The 8,371-nt window shown below is 34.6% G+C and overlaps 1 long non-coding RNA gene across 1 annotated transcript; it reads right to left on the bottom strand.

Annotated features, from left to right (window-relative positions):
• Positions 1-1,335: 1,335 nt before the first annotated feature.
• On the bottom strand, positions 1,336-4,351 carry LOC132619053 (uncharacterized). The gene is made up of 3 exons (XR_009574487.1): positions 4,171-4,351; positions 3,184-3,233; positions 1,336-1,751 (listed from the first exon to the last, which is right to left on the bottom strand). It is a non-coding gene; the product is annotated as an uncharacterized LOC132619053 (long non-coding RNA).
• Between the last annotated feature and the right edge of the window lie 4,020 nt (positions 4,352-8,371).

Below are 8,371 nucleotides of genomic sequence, written 5' to 3'. Positions count from 1 at the left end.
TAAAGTTCCTAAGTCACCACTTGAAATCAACTTACGTGATAAAGAAACACCACACGCAACTGAAAACAAGATAAAGACTATCACCACCTTGTTTGGAACCAAAACAAGGATAAAGAACAAGAAATAGAGAAAATAACTCTATTGCAAAATTTAGGTTTGTGCTAAAAACGTGAATTCTATATTTACAAGTCATGAGAACCCTTTATATAGGCCTAGAGTCTCTTCTTTTATGACTACAAATCTCTATTCTACTCTAGAAAGGAAATAGCTAAAAACAAGGAAAGTAAAATCCCTATTCTATAAGGAAAAGAATAAAGAAAACTAGAATCCTACTAGAACTAGGATAAATATCCTACTAATGATAGGAAATTATATCCTACTATAATATAAATCAAGAAACAAGAAACCTATTTAGAAAAGAATTCAAGAAACAAGAATGGAAATAATCTTCAAACTTGTGCTTCTTGAACTTTTCTTTTTCTTGAATTTTAGTCTTGCGTTTCTTGATTTTCTTGGATTTCTTGATCTTCTTCATCTTTCATCATTATTTTCTTGGATTTCTTGATCTTCTTCATCTTTCATCAATAGTCCAAATAAATGTTGTGGCAAATATAATGAAAAATTATGTGAAATAATGACTTAAACCTGCTAACGACTCGTTTTAGCAATACCTTTAAATTATTACAAAAAAATAGCTTAATTTTCATTTTATAGAAGATTTTTACTGTATGTATGTATGTATTTATCTTTGACGGCCAGTGAATGTATTGATGTGTATTGTATGTATGTATGTATGACGGCTGGTGTATGTATGCATGCATGTATTATTGTATGTATGTATTGTGCTTGCTAGTGCATGATGTAATTTGAAAAAACAAAGTTGTTGCTATGTTTTGAAAACTCAGTAATATCGTCATAATTTGTTATTAGGATAGTGCTATTTATGAAAATTTTCCTAATATAATTGGATTAATTATTTAACTTTAAATGCAATAGGTTAGTCCATTTTTTAATTGGACTACAAATGATGAACCCATTTTATTAGCTCACGGTCCAATAGTTATTAACTATCTTAAATCCAGGCCCATGCTATATATCAAATGATGTGACAATTCAAGTCAAATAAATTAGTTAATGAAATCATGCCAAGTGAGTAGATGGTGTGTTTTAGTCAATCAAATTGGAGCTTATCACTAATGAATGTGATTGGTCAGTTCAGATTCAATCAAATCACACAGCTACACCACTCCCTACAACTATAGATGCTGGTCCTCATAACTCATAAAAGACATCATAAATAAGAACAAGAAGCATGAAAAGAGCTCGTGCATCAAAGGCCGCAGATTTCTCTACAAGTTCAAGCACTCAAACTGTCACACCCCGATCCTACTAGGGTGTGATGGGCACCCGACCCCATATTCGGAGCCGAGCGAACCCGCTGACTCTTATTACACATATAAACTTGTGAATCAATTAAGAAACAAATACACAGCAAGCTCTCCAATTTTTTTTTTTTATAAGTAAAGTCTATCATCATGTGGGACCCGTGACATGAAATATAATAACATATCGACTGGCGAAGCCATCTACAAAGCTGACACTCTATACCCACGACTCTGTCTGCAAAGTCTCTAACCTCGAACATAGCGTCATAGTACATATACTCTGACTTGGCAGCACTCCAGGACAAATGGAGCCTACCAACTCCGCTGGAACATCTTCTATGCTAACTTCGCATCCTTTGGGTGTACCTGCGCGGCATGAACGCAGCCCCCGAAGAAGAGGGGTCAGTACGAGTAATGTACTGAGTATGTAAGGCATAAATAGTAACATAGTAAGAAATATGCGTATGAATAATAACTGCATGGAAACGTAGAACATATCATAGGATAAAAGAGTGACCTGTACATATGAGTGCCGCTGAGGGCGAGTACCATGCATGCTTGTCTTTCCTTTTGTAAAAATATTTCTTTTTCATAGACATAGAAAATAGAACTTATATCATATCATGTCTTATCATATCGTATCGTATCGTATCATATCATATCGTGTCATGTCATAGCATATCATGACATATCATGTCGTGTCATATCATAGCATATCATGTCATATCATAGCACCGAACAATGTCGGCTCGCCCACATAGCGCCGAAATACGTCGGCTCGCCCATATATCCCGCGTCCGGGATGATAAGCCAGCTGACCAGGTGGCAATGAAACATGTTTCCCTTCCCATTCCCCCATGTATCCCTTCCCCCCATCCCAGGTTCATATACATATCTTATATATATATATATATATATATATATATATATATATATATATATATATATATATATATATATATATATATATATATATATATATATATCTCATATACATGTGTCATATAAACATGCAGGAGAGCCCAAAGGAAATCATATATCCATCGGAGTGACGTAAGGTCGATGACCTCCGATTGACATTATGGAATAATCGTGATCGCTTTGTTTCACCTTGAAGGGATGAGTATTTTAAGGTGAGACTATCAACGGAAAATAGTATTAAAAGTAAACATAGAACGAAATCATGGGCATCATAGACGTTAATTCATAGGACTTGAAATCCTTAGAAAATAGTGTCATAGCTAAGAAATAGAAATAAGGTTCAAGAACTAGTTTATCGCCCTCATGTTCACATTGAATCCTTAGTTTAAAAATCTTAGTCATGGAATCATTCTGGTCGTATTTGTCATAGGCATATTCTCTTTTCTAACATCGTCGTTATCATTATCGTCATAGAAATATTCTCGTTAGAGTAATTATAGTACTTGTCATTTGGTAACGGAATCAGGATCAAAGGTTTCCTTTGGATTCAACCTCAAGTAAGTCAAATAGAACTATAAGGAAAAATCCGGGAGCAACGGGCCCACCTCGAGCCGAATGAGGTAGCGTATACGATTTGCATATGTTACATGTCATGGCGTTACTTGTGAGGGTTTTAGGGTAGTCGGGTCCTATTTGTGCAAGTTCTAGATGTTTAGGCAATTTTTCAACATTTCATACAATATTTAATTCAATTCTACTGAATGAAAAAGGGGAAACTTTGGGTGCGGATTCCGGAGAATAGAATTGTCCCCGAGGCTTGTATCCAACTTATTACGTCTAAGACATGCCATAAAAGGAAGGGTGAAGCCTTACATACCTTTTCCGCTTCATACACGTCTCCAAAATCAAGTTTCAAGTTCGCCAAATCTACAATTTGGTCACAATTACCAAATGTTAATTGTAAGGCTTTAAGATTTCAATCTTAACCAATACTTGTCTACAAAAATTTGGGCAGCATCTCCCCTATAAATACACCATCCCCAAAATTCAACTTAGCCAATTTTTTTATCAACAACAATCCGGGAATTCAACCCGGCCAAACTATCAACACAATGACAACAACCATGACTACAAAACACAATATAACACAACTAGTCTTCTTTCCAACATAATGCAATAGCTTTCATTCCAACTTCACATTTCCAAACCAATCTCAATGTTTTTACATCCATTACTAATCAAGATCATTACAATATAATTCGGAAGCATTTCATATCATTTCTACAAAATATTCACAAGATATACAAAATATACAATCTTTCCACCAAAACCATAATCCATCCAAAACTTCTAATCTTCAATCTACATATTCATAACATATTTCCATCTTCCAATTTCATCAACCATAATCATAATTTGCACCTTAACAATTTCATTTTCATAATTACATAAATCTACCATAAAATCACAAAACTTCTCATAACCACTTAAAAACCAATCTTTCATGCCAATATGGACTATTATCCTTCCAAATTCACCAACTAACATAATAATTCACATTTAAAACTCCACTTCCATAATTACATAAAAACTTCAATAAAATCACATAATTTCCTATAACTATTTCCAATAATTTTCCATGCCAACTTGAACCATTTTCTTCCATTTCCAATATAAGGTCCACCACAACTACAACTAGAATACAACATAAAATTCAACTCATCTTATTCATACAACCTTACATACACATGTACACATGCAAACCCACTTTGTAAACTTCCATATTTCCATAAATTCTACTCATTTCTACATACTACAACATAAACCAACCTTCATAACATAATAAAAAGGAATTAATTCTTACCTTTTTCTACAATCTTCTTCACTTGACCAAGTTGTCAACTTGAAGAAACAAGTGCTCTTTCTTTCAAAATAATTACACCAAGTTGTAAAGGACCCTTGAATTAGTAGGAATACCACTAGAAAATAATTTTTGGGAGAAGATTTCAAAGGGACAAAAATTGGAGAGCATGGCCGTATGCCATGTCTCCTTTGCTCTTCATTTTTTTGTTTTTCTCCTCTTCTAATGTTCTTGAAACTTCTATATGTTTCAAGACAACTAAATGACCCCTTTTATTTAATTATCACATGGAAATTAATTAGAATCCATGGGCGTGGGCCATTGTATGGCCGGCCACCCCTCTTTTGGGCCTAATTTTTCTCTTCATTTTTTTTTGGGCCAACCCGGTTGGTCCCGAGTTGAGCCTAGCCCACTGACCTTTCGACCTTAAAACGTCCATATCTCCTTGTACCGACGTCACCTGGGAACCCACGACCTATGGTTGGAAAGCTAATTCAATTATCTACGACTTCTATTTCTTGGTATTTTTCCAAATTCCAAACTTATAATACCGTTTTTGCCCCTAGAAGTCAGATCACCCGAAAACGTTTTCTTAAAAATATTCGTTTGGAGGGCTTCCACTTTGATTTGGCCCAAGGGTCCTTCTTGAGTTGTGTTTAACTTCACATATGTGATTCATATGACTTGTCACATGTTCCAAAAAAAATCTTGACGTGTGGGCCCGACCCCATCTTACAAATAATCCGACGTTCAAAATACGGGATGTAACACAAACAATCAAGTTCAAGAACGAAGGCAAATCAACTGAGGCATTCAAGATCAAATTACTTGTTTGTGGAATCTATATTCATTATTCGTGGCAACCAAATAATTTTTTTGTGGAGAATAATCCATATCCAAGTCCAAGACGAAGATTCAAGATCAAGTTGTTCAAGCCCTCGAATAAAATTGAAGTTCAACATATTTTATATTATTATTGGAAAGAATCAGAGAATTATAGTAGAGATTTTAACACTCATTATACGTTAAATCAAATACTACATTTGTTACTCAATTTTCTTGTCTTGATTATTATTTTTCTTTCCGCGAAATGTATTGTTAATGAATTTTTGGTACGCTTAGTAGGACAGTCTCTATCTCTCATCTCTTCACGTTAATAATCAAATTTCAAGAATACTAAAATGACATCTAAAAAGTCCAACTCTAAATTCACTGTTGTTACAGCTACTAATTCCAAATTTTCCTATGAGGTGGAAAATGTACTAGCTGCTATTATGAGAAGTTTGCGACCCATCACTAGAAACAAAGCAAAACTTATTAGGACAACAAGCATTTCAGATGTTATCTGCATCAGTTCTTGTCTTTGAGCTTCAATCCTCCAAGGGAAAGATCCTGTCTGAATAAATTGAAAGAATGAGAGAGTATTGCTGAAATAGTTGAAAAGACATTGGCTCAACTCAGCCCGTATAGTTACAAGAATCATATCATACAAAATGAAGATGATGCTTATCACCATATCTTCCCCAATCACTCCATGTAACATGCTCCACTCGAAGTTCAATTTGAGGGTTGTTTTTCTTCGTCATCTATGACGGTTATCCAAGCAATGGTGACTAACACTCAATTTCTGAAGAATAACTCGCAAGCTTGACGAAAGCAATTGAAGTCTTAACAAAATATATGCAAGATCAGGATAATCAAAATTGTTAAGTTGACAAACAGAGTTAAAAGCATGCTGGAGGAAGATTCAAGTCATGCACCTGGAAAGCTTCCCGAGGCATAAGATAAAGAAGACTCATTTAGGAAGTAATTGCATGTTGCTAAAAATTGCAACTATCCTCTGAATGATTAATTCCTATTCATCAATTGAAGAAGTTCATTATGAGGACCATTAAAACAAGTATGATGTTGTTTTCAAGTCTTCCTTACATATGTCCAACCATATCCTTCAAGAATTGATGGCTTGAATATGCTTGTGGTTATCAACCTCCAATATTTTAACAATTTAATGGTAAAGAAAATCTGAAGCAATATGTAGTATACTTTGTCGAAACTTGCAATAATGTTGAACCTACAGAGAATATCTTGTTAAGTAGTTTGAACGGTCCTTACAAAGAAATGTCTTTGACTGGTATACAGATTTCGAAGTTGATTTCATTGATAGCTAGGAGCAACTTGAATAACGAATTTCTCGACTGCTTCTATAACACAAGGCATACTGTGAGTATGGTTGAACTCACAAATACGCATCAATTGAAGGATGACCATGTCCTTGATTTCATCAATCGATAGAGGAATGCAAGGTCCAAATGCAAAGATAGACTTCGTCAAGTTTCTGGAAAGAAATGTGCATCCAGTAAATGCAATGGGGACTTTGTCGTATCCTACAAGGCATCAAACCCAAGTCATTTGAAGAATTAGCTATACATGCTCAAGATATGGAGTTAAGAATGCCCTCAAGCAGAAATCAAGGACCGCTTGCTTATGAGCGTCGCAAAGAAAAAGACAAACAAGAAGTAAAGAAATGGGACAAGTTTGTGCCAAAGTTTGAGAGCAAAGACTCACCCAAATTTTGTAAATAAATAAGTTAAAACCTTTTCAAAATGGGTTCCTGATTCCCAAATAATTAGGTGACGAGTCTATTATATATTTAAAATCAAGCTATGGAACATTTTTTTACATGTTTAAAAACTGATCGTAACAATGAGCAAACTAGGTATGGAGATACAAATGATACAAAGTTTGACTTAGGAAAAGACATAACACAATAAGATAGACTCTGTCGCCATTGCGAAGGACAAATAGGTGGCTCGCCATAAGGCTGCATCTGCTACGCTGAAACTTGCTCATGCACTATGCAAGAACTATGATTCAAACCTGCACATAAGTACAACAAGTGTAGTATGAGTAGAAAAATTAACGTGTACCTAATAAATCTTATTGACCGCTCCCAACAAGGTGGGGTTGAGATTTACTTAAAAATCGGTCTTACCGATGTATATTTAATATAGAGATATGAAACAAATAGCAATGACGGAAGCAAGTATATGAAGATAATCAACAATATAAGCATTTATGTTCAAATATATCAAATTAACAAGTTCATTGACAAATAAAGAGATCAAGTTAGGAGATAATCAATAAAAGCAGCAAAGTTCAAATCTTTATCACATGATTCCGCTTTACAACTCATTTCTCAATTTGCCTAGTGTAATTCACAAATGGGGACTGGACAGGGTGGTACATACGCAGCATTATCCCTATCTTGTGAAGATAGAGAGGTTGTTTTCGATAGACCATCGGCTCAAGTAAAGCATATCAAATCAAGTATGAAAAGAAAATACATAGAGAAGAAACCATGTCAAAACATATTGGAGAAAAATAACAAGAGTAACAACAAATAATACGATGACTAAAGTAAAGGAAACAACATGTAATAATAAAATTGAAAAATAAGATAATAGGTGCGTACTAAAGAATAGTACTGATAATGAAATCTAGACAACGCTCGACTACCTATTAACCTTCTACCCTAATCCTCGGCTTCCATAACATCAAATCTAGAGTCATGTCCTCGATAAACTGCAGTTGTGTCATGTCCCGTCTAATCATATCCGCTACTTTCATCTTTGACAACGTCCAAATCCACTCCTCAAAGAGAAAGTGTACACGGTCGTATGCAATATAATTACTCAACTATGAGTCGGGGTCGAATCCCACAGAGAACAATGTAAAGGCAATCAAGCAAGTAAGAAATTTTCACTTTCTACACTAAGCCAAACACTTGATATATTTTGATTTTGAGAAAATTACAACTATTGCGAAAATGTAAACTAACCAAGAAAGCATGTAAAATGATTAATGGTCACAAGCATGGAAACAAGGAAATTTACACTCTAGTAACAGTCCAAAGTATTTCACGATTTTACAACCAAGAGCAAGTTTATGTTAATAGATAATAATTTCTAAAATCTCATTGAAAGTCTTCCAACCAAATCAATGAATTTTACTCTAAGCTTTTTCAAGCCTTAGAGTGTGATATTAGGCACAATCAATTTAACCCCAAGTTAACTATCGTATTCCTAGCTCAAGTTATTAGATGAGGCTCAAAGCCCCAAATTCTTGTTAATTAATCTTTCTCAACCTCAATTTTCCTCTTCCGAGCTCAAATCGAAGTAAATGGGTGAGTCTAGATAATCCCTTA

Source organism: Lycium barbarum, chromosome 11 (genome assembly GCF_019175385.1).
Source record: "Lycium barbarum isolate Lr01 chromosome 11, ASM1917538v2, whole genome shotgun sequence".
Classification (NCBI taxonomy): domain Eukaryota; kingdom Viridiplantae; phylum Streptophyta; class Magnoliopsida; order Solanales; family Solanaceae; genus Lycium; species Lycium barbarum.
The sequence above is the reverse complement of the archived record's forward strand: the minus strand, read 5'-3'. Positions and strand labels throughout refer to the sequence as shown.